Here is a 13,322-nt window from a genome sequence, read left to right as displayed (position 1 = left end):
GACAGGAAGGCAAATAAAAATAACTCCACACTGATTATTTTTAAAGCGTCCTGATATTTTTTAAGCTAGTCTCATGATTTTGCAGGGCCTGACTCCTGATGTTTGAACGTTTGGGTTCGGTTACGCTGTGAATCCTAGAGCTAAGTCATCCTGTCACACACTGCGAGATGATCAGTTGTGGGTGGAGCAAAGAGTAAGTAACATGGTTCAAACCATGCTGCAAACCTGTAAATGGAAAACGAAACTTACATGTTTCTCTGAAAACAAAACTAACGAAAAACACTGGCTGTCATGGAGGTCTTAACTACGAAAAATCAGACAAGGGAAACAAGGAGCTGCATGTCCTTATTTTTGAATATTTTTGTGTATTTAAACGTTTTTAATTCAATTCATTTTCTTTGCTCCATGTTTATCATGGCTTCATGTTAACATGTAATCTTTGGGTGGGCTAGTGTTTACTTCATTGCCTTTCTCCAGTGCCTAAAAAAACCCAACACCCATAGCAAAGCACCTGGAGACCCAGAGTTATGGCACTGAGGATTTTCAGCAAGAATTACACAGAGTCAACCTGCCCATAATCAAGTCCAAAAGAATAAAAGGAATTAACTTAATTCTTAAATGCCAACTTTATAAAATCTTATGAAAGAAAATTAAATAGTAATAATAACTTCATTTTTATAACATAACATGACTGTTGTGTAAGCCACACAAATGATCTTTACAGTTACACATGAACATAAATAAAGAAAACAAATTGAATCTAAACAGGTCAGTCCCTACAGAAACACAGTGAGAAGAAACTCCCAAAAGGTTAGGCTGAGTTCACCTGAGTCTCAGAGTCTTTGGTCACTCATGGAGTCTGAGTCCAGCAACAGGAAACCTACTGAGCATACCCAAAACTACCACACCCAATTCCAGAAACTTCTGTGTGTGGAGAGGTAATTGTGCATCTACCTAGTAACAATGACCCAGACATAATTCATTCCTACCAGGGCCGGCTCTAGGTTTTTTGCTGCCCCGAAGCTGGTCCCTAGAGCTGGCCCTGATTCCCCTACCCATCCACCATTTCTTAAAGATATATCTCCCCATGAGGCACGTGGGTTACAAACGCACATGGTGAAAATCTGTCTAAGGTGACTGGTTTCAGAGTAGCAGCCGTGTTAGTCTGTATTTGCAAAAAGAAAAGGAGGACTTGTGGCACCTTAGAGACTAACACATTTATTTGAGCATAAGCTTTTGTGAGCTACAGCTCACTTCATCAGATGCATCTCTCTCACTTCATTGGATGCATTCACTGAATGCATCCGATAAAGTGAGCTGTAGCTCACGAAAGCTTATGCTCAAATAAACTTGTTAGTCTCTAAGGTGCCACAAGTCCTCCTTTTCTTTCTAAGGTGACTGTAAGTCACAAGGACTGATGGTGATTCACTGTTGCATCGCTCCAATGTTACACTGGCAGAACATCTTTGATTTCAGTGGCAGACTAGAACCTCTACATCCATTGATTAAATGCCATCACTTTGAAATATTACAACGGGTTTCCCAATGAAACACAATGTCTCTGGGTTGCCTCCTGCAGAGTGTAACACACAAGTGGATACAATTAAGGACACATTGGCATTGTTCTCAGTTGTCCCTCCTTAAAGGGGACAACCCCCAGTTTAGCCCCAATTTACCTTTCCCCTTCTCCCCTATGCAGCTTTGAAGTTCTAGCTTTTATCATTGTAGACCATCTGCCGAGGGGATGTTAGATCGTGAAGCAGACTCTAGCTGTTGGATGAGATTTTCCAAGCTGCCAAAGAGACTTTGATGCCTAATTCCTATTTGTTTTAATGGGAAACGAGCATCAAAACCCCTTAGGTAGCTTTGAAAAATCCCACTCGCTGCTCTTGATGTTAAAATAATTAGCACCATGTTCTATATAGGTCCTTATAATGTGCTCATTGCTGAAGTATTTGATCACCTTCTGGCAGTGCATTAGCATTGTGACTAACATGTTTTTGTTTACACACACACACACAGACACACACACCTGTATGTTTACATTACAGAAGTCCAGGTCAAAGAAATGCACCATGCACTTGACCTGGAAGTTTAGGGTTAATTCATATCATTTAAAGTGTCCTGCACCCTTTTTTCTGTCAATTTTATGATTTTTGTGGGGCCTAACTCATGATATTTGACCTCTTGGGACTGGCAATACTGGTCAGCTGAAGCGTTTCTTTACTCCGGGCACCATGTAAAGCAGGAAGGGACTCCTCGGTCAGTCAGTCAGTCTTTCCTGCCGAACTCCCGGCTGACCTCGCTTTTCCTTCCCTCAGAGAGGTCTGATACTCTTGGTTCCATAGACCCCAAAACAGCACCACGCCTGGAGCTTTGGGCCATATCGCACCCTCCACCAAGAGAACAAGATACGTGGAATAGGAAACTATGTCAGGATTCCCCCTGGAGACTCATTTTGCCACATCCCTCACATTAAGTGGCAGGGCTCACTCTCAGACATTACAAATACCATCATGGAGGGGACAGCACAAGTCCAGGTAGGAGGGAATTAAGGGAGAGCAGTACAAAAGGTGATTTACGTTTGCCATCTATACAGTAACTCCAGTGAGCCTGCACTGGTAAAAAGGAAGAGGGATAAGAGGGGTGCAAAGCCAGTTCTACCCACACATTTGATTTCTTTAGAGCGGTTTGTTTTGGTACCTTTACACGTAGTTCTCCTCCTGCTTATTAGCAATGCACACCACCACTAAAGCTGCCCACCCCTGCCCTTCAGCACTCTGAATCAAATCCAGTTCAACAGAGCCAAGCTTACCTAATTGTTCAACATCCAGGTTCTCTGCATTTGCAAGGGACAAATACTCCGAGGAGGCACTTTTTGACTGGCCTTCAAAATCCATCGTTAGATGCTGCGATTGTGATTTATGGCTTCTGCTAGCAATCAATCTCAAGCCAACTTGTGTATTCAAACGAGGAGCTTGAACTACAGAGGAAAAAAAATATGAATAGCCACTGAGAGCTGACAAATAATTAATCCTGGCTGATAGTTAATGCTCCCCCAGATTTCTGCTTTTCAGAATCCACTCTGACCACAGCAGGTTGAATGTTTAAAGCTACTTCGCCTTCCCACACTGTGGTGCCATTGGTTTATTTAGTTAGGGTTGTAAATGTCATTAGTGCATCTTTTAATCTTCTCTGACAATATACTTTCAACAGGCTGAGATGTGGAAAAACCCTAGCAACTTGTCAGTCCATTTTCCCTGTTCTTCATCGTGACTGAGCCAGATGAAGCCCTGAGTCAGGCACTGTGCAGTCTCTGCCTGCAGTGATCATAGCCTTTGTGGTGACCCACAAAGAGGTCTCACCCCCTAATTAGGATGGGAGGGAGCATCTCACTGCCAGGACGTGGTGCTGGTTATTCAGTGGGGTGCACCCTTCTTTCTGAGCCAGTTCTGAACTAAAGCACCAGCATGTTGCTACAGGGCACTGACTGAGTTCTGACCATGTGGGGTCATTAAAGATCTTGAAACCACCAAAGGCATCTTGACCCTCTAAGAATTTTTGCCAGTTTTTTCCCCAGCCCTAACCACAGGGACACAATGCAATGCACAGTGGCAGTGCTCCCTGAAACCTACACAAAGCATTTCCTTCATAAGGCACCGAACCTCCCAGTTCTTCAAAAGAAATGACTGATGTCACAGTTTAGGGCAGCTGCACCTGTATCCTACTTGGTGGTCCAGCAAGGGTGCCGACTTTAGGATCCAGACTCTGCAGCTGTCACCACTCTTGGGTGAAGACCAGCATCTCTCTCCCTCCTGATCAGGGTATTTCCAGGCTACATAGTTTACAGATTATGCTGTGAAATCCCCAGCAAAAAACAGGCCTGCTTTGGATTGCTTTGCTTCTTTCCTCAGAGACAATATACAGTGTAATTGCCGCAGTTCGGTTTCCACACAGTTTTGTCTCAGCAAGAAAAGTAAAGCATTACAGAGAAAACACATTAACAACAATAAAAGAACCTACATGCACGCTAATAAGCTTACCAGAAATCAGCCCTCACTCCACAAGGGCTCTGGCTGTTGAACAGTACTTCAAACCCCAAGCACGGGTTTTCTGTGGCTACCAGTCCATCATCTTTTTGCTGACAGCAAGAACACATTTCAAGTGGCTATGTTTCTAGTGGGGGTCTTGCAGGGATTGGTTCTTTTATCAATGACCTGGAAGAAAACATAACATCATCAATGATAAAGTTTGCAGGTGATACAAAAATTGGGGGAGAGTAAGTAGTGAAGGGGACAGGTCACTGATAGAGAGTGATCTGGATCACTTGGTAAACTGGGCGCACGCATACAATATGGATGTAAAAGTACACATCTAGGAACAAAGGATGTAGGCCATACTTACAGGATGAGGGATGCTATCCTGAGAAGCGGTGATTCTGAAAGAGATTTGGGGGTTGTGATAGATAATTAGCTGAACATCAGCTCCCAGTGCGACACTGTGGCCAAAAGAACTAAGGCAATGAATGCTTGGATGCATAAACAGGAATCTCGAGTAGGAGCAGAAAAGGTATCTTACCCCTGGATTCGGCACTGGTACAACAACTACTGGACTACTGATTCCAGTTCCGGTGCCCACAATACAAGAAGGATATTGTTACACTGGAAAGGGCTCCAGAAAAAGCCACAAGAATGATTAAAGGATTAGAAAACATGCCTTAGAATGATAGACTCAATTAGCTCTATTTGTTTAGCTTAAGGGGTGACTTGATTACAATCTATAAGTATCTACACGGTGAACAAATATTTAATAACGGACTTTTTATCTTGCAGACAAAGGTATAACATGATCCAAGATCCAATGGCTGGAAGTTGAAGCTAGGCAAATTCAGGCTGGAAATAAGGCTTAAATTTTTGGCAACAAGGGTAATTAACTATTGGAACAATTGGATTCTCCATCTCTGACCACTTTTAAATCAAGATGGAAGGTTTTTCTAAAAGATCTTCTCTAGGAATAATTTTGGAGAAGTTCTATGGCCTGTGTTATACCAGAGGTCAGAGTAGATCACCATGTTCCCTTCTGGCTTTAGAATCTATGAGTCTTATTAGGCCTCTGTAGGTCAAAGTCCTGCCAGCCCTTTCCTACTGATTGGGGCCCCTCTTGAACCAGAGGCCCTATCCATTTGATGGATCAAAGAGAAAGCCCTGAGTCAGTTTTAACTCTGGCTATTTATCCAAAAGTCCTTTCTGTGTCTGTTGGTCCCTGACAAATCCATTTTGAACCAGTAGATGTGGTAGTAGCTCTCTGGAGGTGGTACAACCTGAGTCAATTTGTCTAACCGCTCCCCCCTAGCCCCTAGTTCCTGGGGGTCTGTGGTCCCCCTCCCCCATGAAAATACATACAATCCCTCAATAGTACCTAAACATTTTCATTTTTAGTACAATGGCCTCCTAAACTACTTAAACTTAATTCAGTAAGGTTTGTCCAGCGTATGGTTATATCCATCAAAGCTTAATTCTAGACCAGGGATCTGCAATGTTTGGCATGCGGCCCACCAGAGTAAGCCCCCTGGCGGACCAGGCCTGTTTGTTTACCTGCTGCGTCTGCAGGTTTGGCCGATCACGGCTCCCACTGCCACGGTTAACTGCTCCAGGCCAATGAGGGCTGCAGGAAGCCGCTGCCAGCACATCCCTTAGCCTGCGTCGCTTCCCGCAGCCCCCATTGGCCTGCAGCAGTGAACCGCGGCCAGTGGGAGCCGTGATCGGCCAAACCTGCAGACATGGCAGGTAAACAAACCAGCCCGGCCCGCCAGGGGGCTTACCCTGGGGGGCCGTGGGCCAAATGTTGCTGATCCCTGTTCTAGATCATCAGGCTGGAAAAAAGAAAGCTTCAAAATCTGGGCCTTCTTGTCCAACTCTGCGTGGAACAAAATTGTCTCCCACCCTCCCAGTTTGGTTTTCATCCATCTATTCATTTTGTCATATTTCTAGACTGTCAGATCTCTGGACAGGGCCAGTTTGAATCTCAACTAGCTTGGAGGAGACCTACTTCTTGATTGGAGCCTCTACACATCACTGTGATGCAAATAATAGTGACCTTCACCTCGGTTCAATGGCAGTCACTGTGCTGCAGCACACAGCCAGTCAGATCTTCACAGTGACATTTGAAATGGGCCCCATCCACGGCCAAAGCCCAGACTGTGGTGTTTGGGCTGAAGATGGATCTCCATACCCATGGAGAAGTAGAATTTAGCATTAGGGAGGGCTGATATTTTTCAGTTGAAAAATTTTTTTTTGATGCAAAATGCCGCGTCCCCCCCACCCTTGTCTCTGTCTAAGATCACTATTTTTCAGTGAAAAATTAGAATATTTTTCAGCAGTTTTCAGGTTATGAAAATGGAATTTTTTTTTTTTACTTTTTAGGATTAAAAAAGGCAAATTTCTGAGGAAAAAACCTGAAAATATGCCCCAATCTTTTTTAAAAAATTTATTTTCCATAAAAAGTTTTGGGGGAAATATATTTTTTTGGGTTTTTTTTAGAAATTTTGCAAATACCATTTTTCAGCCAGCTCTAGTAGCTCCATCGGAGTATTTCCAATTCTATCCAGTAGAGGGCAGACGAGCCAGCGTGTTATACACCCTTATCCCCAGCCCGCCACAGTGGCTCTATGACCTTCACAGTTGGACTACTCTATTGCCGAATTACTGAGCCACTTAGGAAACATTTCCTATCCAACCTGCAGCTTTTTCTTTTTTGAGCTGCAACCCTTTGTTGCTCTCCAAACGCTCCTCCAGGTAGCCAGCCCTGGAAGCAGCCATCATGGTAAGCATACATTTGCTAGCTGTCTTGCACTAAGAGTCTCCAAGAGACCACCAGTATCCCTTATAGGAGGAAAAAATTAGTGGCAAATGTATTCATTGAATTCCTATCACATTCACAATAGTCACCAAAAAGGGTGTCTGCCTGAGAGTGTGTTATTCATCGAACCATAGGTTTCAAAGGGGCTGCAAAGATCATCTAGTTTAACTCCCTGCCAAGATGCAGGATTTGTTGTGTCTAAACTGTCTAAGACGGACGGCAATTCAGCCTCTTTTTGAAACCTTAGTGAAGGAGCTTCCACAACTTCCCTAGGCAGCCTGTTCCATTGTCCTACTGTTCTTCCAGTTAGGAAGTTTTTCCTGAGATTTAAACAAAATCTGCTTTGCTGCAGTTTGAACCCATTGCCTCTTGTCCTGCCCAAGGGAGAACATTTTTTCTTCCTCTTTATGGCAGCCTTTCAAGTATTTACAGAGAGCTATAATGCCCCCCCACACACCTTTTCCAAACTAAACGTACCCAGTTCCTTCAGCCTTTGCTCATATGGCTTGCATTCCATCCCTTTGATCATCTTTGTTACTCATCTCTGCAGCCTTTCCAGTTTCCCTACGTCCTTTCTATACTGCGGTGACCAAAATTAAACACAGTACTCCAGCTGAGGCCTAACCAGTACCAAGTAGAGTGGTACTATCACCTCATGTGACTTACATCCTATACTTCTGTTAATTCAACCCAAAATTGCATTTGCTTTTTTTGCAGCCGCATCGCATTGTTGACTCTTGCTGATGATGTGATCCATCACAACTCCCAGGTCCATCTCAGCAGTGCTGCTGCCAAGCCAGTTATCCACCCACTCTGTATTTATGCATTTGGTTTTTCTTCCCTAAGCACAGCACCTTACATTTGTATTTGTTGAATTTAATTTTGTTGTCTATAGCGGAGTTCTCCAGTTTATCAAGATCCCTTTGAATTTTAGTTCTATCTTCCAAAGTGTTTGAAACCCCTCCTAACTTTGTGTCATTTGCAAATTTGACCAGTATGCTCTCTATTCCAACATCCAGGTCATTAATAAAGATGTTAAACAACACCCGGCCCAGAACAGATCCCTGTGGAATTCACTTGAGACCTCTGAAAACTATTGCATCTGTCCACCAAAACTAGACAGCAAATCATATGCTATGTATTTTCATATCCTAAATAGAACAGATATTCTACTTCCTAATAGGAAGAGGCACTACATGGAACTGACAGCTACTATTTATTCTAAACTGCTCTACAGTAATCACTTTGATTGGAGTCAGTTTTTGTTTAGGATCAGTTGGAGTAATTTCTTAGGGGATGACAAACTGAGCGATCTGGCCCAACCAAAAGTACACTAAAAAGACCTGCAAGTCTGGGATTTATTTTTTTGTCCTGTACTCCAAAATCTTGCTACCATATGGCTTCTGAATCTAAGCACTAAACTACAGACATGTATCTGTGCTAAATTAGAAAACATAAATAAAAACATACCTTTTTTCAATTGATACTTATCGCTTGCATAGTGCTCTTCAGCTGCAAGGCAATTTTAGATGAACTAGATTAACAAGATAGGATATGCATGGGAGACAAGAACAAACAGTATTATTTCAATTTTACAGATGGGAAAACTGAGACAGAGAGGTTAAGTGACTTACCCGAAGGGAGAGAAGTCAAGGGCTGAGAGTAGAACTCAGTCTAGCGATCTAAATGGGCAGATGAGAGCCAGGAACTCCTAAGAGCCAGCTGGAATAAATGGGAGCTGTACCCAGCTGGGGAACCTGTCTGCGTGTCATTTTTTCCAGTTAAACACCATTGCTTTAAGAAAAGTTAGTTTCTGAGTATAAATTTGCATGTCACATGCAATAACCCCCCAGGACTATATTGTCCATTCACATGCAAATCAGGAGTGACTGCACTGCAATCCACATAGTTGCACTGCTGTAAGCAAGAGGAGAATCAGGCCCTCTTTTATGATAATTTTACTGTTCTTGGACAGTGTACATGTACCCATTTCAAAAACAGATTTGTATTATTGGCCAAGGCTGGGGTTTTCAAAAGCAGCTCAAGCTCCCAATTAATTTGGGCACCTAACTCCCTTAGTTTCCTTTGGAAAAATTGCAGCCGAAGGTGCTAATTCCAGGTGGCACTTGTGTTTTGGGTTTCTGGCCCAGCCCCCATATCAAATGTCCTAGCTACTGTTCGTGGCATCTAAGAATATAAGAAACAGCAGATAAAATCAAGGCCAAGCGAATGCTATCATCCAAGTGTCTAGAGTCTTATCTTTGGACCTTTTCATGTCCTGCCAGGGTTTTGTTAGTTTGGCCATGATTAAAAAGAACTTTCCTTTGGATCCAAAACACTCCCTCCACTCTCTGTGCCACACACACTGAGAAAAAGAAAAGTAAAGAAACTTTGGATAAAACGGGCAGTCTTTCCCACTGCTCTCAGCAAAGAGTCCCTATGGATTCTCTTCAAAGAAACAATCCTCTAATGCATGTTACATTGTTAGCTGAGATCCCATTTCAGAAGAACCCTGCGGGTGACAAAACACATTTATACTATTGGAAGAAGGATGATGCTCAGTGTTTCGAGTGACGACCCTGATCTGTATCTGCAGCAGCCAGCAGCCCGTGTAAATTCTCAGTCAGATACAGGGAGGGGCAGACAACTGTGACAGTCTGCAGAATGCCAGACAAGTAAGCAGCACAGCTGCCCTGATTTTAAAAAAACAAAACCAAAACAAAACCAAAAAACCCACACACAGTTGAGAGTTGTGGCCAGATATGCTGACTGAAATCCAGGGAGGGATCAACTCTAGGTTTCTCCCCTTCTTTCCCTTCTAGTCTTAAGGCTGTATCATCCCATCCCCAGGCTCTTTTGCTCAGAGGAATGTATAATAACTTCCACCAATGATCATCGATTTGGACAGAACCCAGGACCTTCCACACACAAAGTCACTTGGGCTGAACAAATACCTCTATTAGCTGGTAGCAGCAGCAGGCTATTATCCTCTGTAGGCCAGCTGCTGTAGGGTGACACATTTAATCTACAGGTTATACAGGCATGTGAAGTATGTGGGTACATGGGACACCCAAGCAATGTCAATCTCACTTTTCTCCAGATCCTATAGAAGCCACTCCTTCTTTAACTGCATGGTGTTGAGCTCTATGGGTTTTGTGGAATGGAGGGCAAGGCAGGGCTGTGGGGAGAGCAGAGTGCTCTAACTCTCTGAACTTGCAGAAGTTAAGCCACACTGTGTATGAGATCTCTTCAAACACACACCAGGTGTTACCAAAACAAATAAATAAATAAACCCCACAACCTCTTTGCATGCTGGTAGCCGTGAACCTATAATGTAGGCTATGCTACTAGAGGACTCAGAATAGCTCCTAAAGCTGGGTAGGAAAAACTTCCCCTTTGCCTGAAATTGAGCTGCCTCCAGGAAGAAAAAATTATTAAATGCAGTCATAGGCAGCAACATGGCTAGAACTGCCGACGCTATGTGAGAAGTGAATCATCTGTCAAGCAGCAATGGGAACAAGGATTAACTCAATGCCCGAGGAAGAAGATCTCAGATTGGAAGCTGTAACAAACAACAGTGGAGAAAAGTCTGGGTTATGATGGGAAAGATAAAATGTTGAGGATAAAAAAGAAATTAAAAAAAAAAAAAGCAAGAGAGATGCTGTGAAGTGTTGATGCTTTCAAATTGGTACAGACACTTTCCAGCAAGCAGCGCCAGGGGGAGACTCAGAAATTTAACAAAAATAGCCTCAGTGTTGGAAGTGCTGGGTAAGGTGGAATCAATTTTTTCTTTAAAGTCTTTTTACGTTTAAAACCAAGACCCTTGCCATTTGTGGTTTTTAAGAGTCACAATTAAAAATGGTTTCCGCCACTGAGAAACCAAGTTAAAATAAAAGGAGTACTTGTGGCACCTTAGAGACTAACCAATTTATTTGAGCATGAGCTTTCGTGAGCTACAGCTCACTTCATCGGATGCATGCCGTGGAAACTGCAGCAGACTTTATTTATACACAGAGAATATGAAACAATACCTCCTCCCACCCCACTGTCCTGCTGGTAATAGCTTATCTAAAGTGATCATCAGGTGGGCCATTTCCAGCACAAATCCAGGTTTTCTCACCCTCCACCCCCCACACAATTTCACTCTCCTGCTGGTGATAGCCCATCCAAAGTGACAACTCTTTACACAATGTGCATGATAATAAAGTTGGGCCATTTCCTGCACAAATACAGGTTCTCTCACCCCCTCACCCCCCTCCCAAAAACCACACACACAAACTCACTATCCTGCTGGTAATAGCTCATCCAAAGTGACCATTCTCCCTACAATGTGCATAATTAAGGTGGGCCATTTCCAGCACAAATCCAGGTTTTCTCACATCCTCCCCACCCCCATACACACACAAACTCACTCTCCTGCTGGTAATAACTCATCCAAACTGACCACTCTCCAAGTTTAAATCCAAGTTAAACCAGAACATCTGGGGGGGGGGGGTAAGAAAAAACAAGAGGAAATAGGCTACCTTGCATAATGACTTAGCCACTCCCAGTCTCTATTTAAGCCTAAATTAATAGTATCCAATTTGCAAATGAATTCCAATTCAGCAGTTTCTCGCTGGAGTCTGGATTTGAAGTTTTTTTGTTTTAAGATAGCGACCTTCATGTCTGTGATTGCGTGACCAGAGAGATTGAAGTGTTCTCCGACTGGTTTATGAATGTTATAATTCTTGACATCTGATTTGTGTCCATTTATTCTTTTACGTAGAGACTGTCCAGTTTGACCAATGTACATGGCAGAGGGGCATTGCTGGCACATGATGGCATATATCACATTGGTGGATGTGCAGGTATACGAGCCTCTGATAGTGTGGCCATGCACATTGTGTAAAGAGTTGTCACTTTGGATGGGCTATCACCAGCAGGAGAGTGAATTTGTGTGTGGGGTGGAGGGTGAGAAAACCTGGATTTGTGCTGGAAATGGCCCACCTGATGATCACTTTAGATAAGCTATTACCAGCAGGACAGTGGGGTGGAGGGAGATTTTTTCATATTCTCTGTGTATAAATAAAGTCTGCTGCAGTTTCCACGGCATGCATCCGATGAAGTGAGCTGTAGCTCACGAAAGCTCATGCTCAAATAAATTGGTTAGTCTCTAAGGTGCCACAAGTACTCCTTTTCTTTTTGCGAATACAGACTAACACGGCTGTTACTCTGAAACAAGTTAAAATAATCTCTCCCCCTTCAAATATACTGTAGCTTCCCTTGCTGTTTGAGAAGAGAAGTCGTTTAGTTACAATAATTCTCTCCCCCACACACTAGGGTTGCTAATTTTGGTGGACATATTCCTGGAGGTTTCATCACAGGACATAATCTTTAATTAAAGATTAATCTTTAATTCCTGGAGACTCCAGGGCAATCCTGGGGGGTTGGCAATCCTTCCCCACACCAAATAGTAGAGGTGGATGGATTTTTACTTTGCTGGAATTTTTCAGTCTTTGATTGGGAGAACTGGAATGAAAAAGGTCATTCTGGGATGTTGATTCAAAACAAAAAAAACCCAATGTTGTTTAGTTTCCATTGAAAATGTAGACTTCTCATTTTGCCATTTCTCATTTGAAACATTTCAGAATATTCAATTTTGCACAAATTTGTTATTTTAATTTTTCATTCTCATTGGGAATGGAAAGCAATTTTGAAAGGTCAGTTTCCCACATATGGAAAATTCCTTTCTCAAACAGCTCTACCAAGTAGATGTATCAGCCTTGTTCCTGGACACATTTTGTATATGAAAAAATTACATATAGCTTCGCAGCAAGTGAGTGAGTAACAAACTTTGATATGGTGGTGAATAGAGCATTACAAATGCATGGACCAGATCTACTTAAGAAACCATTTCCATGCACTGTCATTAATAAGCAGCTGGATGCTCCTCTTGACATACTAAGATGTGGACCTTTAAAAACTTTAGGTCAATGACTTCAGCTGCAGAACTTGCTTCCCTCTGTTAAAATATCAGTTTGCTTCCATACTACAGTGTATTTTAATGTCCTTTTACATTAAAGGAGTATGTAGCGGATAGGAATTGGGCAATATCCCTAAAATATAGTGCAATACGGCACAAAGACCCTAAAACAAGCCATTCCGTTACAAAACTGCATATAAAACATGCCATAAATCAGCCATTCAAAATAAAATGCATGTAACAGTATAGGAAAGCTAGGCAGAGCACTGGAGAAATGCATATGAAGCTAGCACCAGAGAAATCATAAAAGGTTCAGGCAAACATCCAGAGTTTTAAATGCTGATCCCATCCTACAGAAGTCCCCATAAGGCCCACAGTCCTCCATTCCTTATAACCCCCTTCATCCTCTTCCCAACAGACCTCACCTTCAACAAAATGAACCAAGAGTAAACTGATGATGAGATGTCTACTTCCGTTTGGAGCCAAACTAAATATCCCCCAT

The 13,322-nt window shown here is 42.7% G+C and overlaps 1 long non-coding RNA gene across 1 annotated transcript; it reads right to left on the bottom strand.

The window, feature by feature from the left end:
* Nucleotides 1-6: 6 nt before the first annotated feature.
* LOC311530028 lies at nucleotides 7-4,199 on the bottom strand. The gene is made up of 3 exons (XR_014713900.1): nucleotides 4,044-4,199; nucleotides 2,816-2,983; nucleotides 7-225 (listed from the first exon to the last, which is right to left on the bottom strand). It is a non-coding gene; the product is annotated as an uncharacterized lncRNA (long non-coding RNA).
* Between the last annotated feature and the right edge of the window lie 9,123 nt (nucleotides 4,200-13,322).

This window comes from Lepidochelys olivacea (genome assembly GCF_965140295.1).
Source record: "Lepidochelys olivacea isolate rLepOli2 genome assembly, chromosome: 13".
In the NCBI taxonomy this organism is placed as follows: domain Eukaryota; kingdom Metazoa; phylum Chordata; order Testudines; family Cheloniidae; genus Lepidochelys; species Lepidochelys olivacea.
Note: the sequence above shows the minus strand (reverse complement) of the source record. Positions and strands in the feature narration are given on the sequence as shown.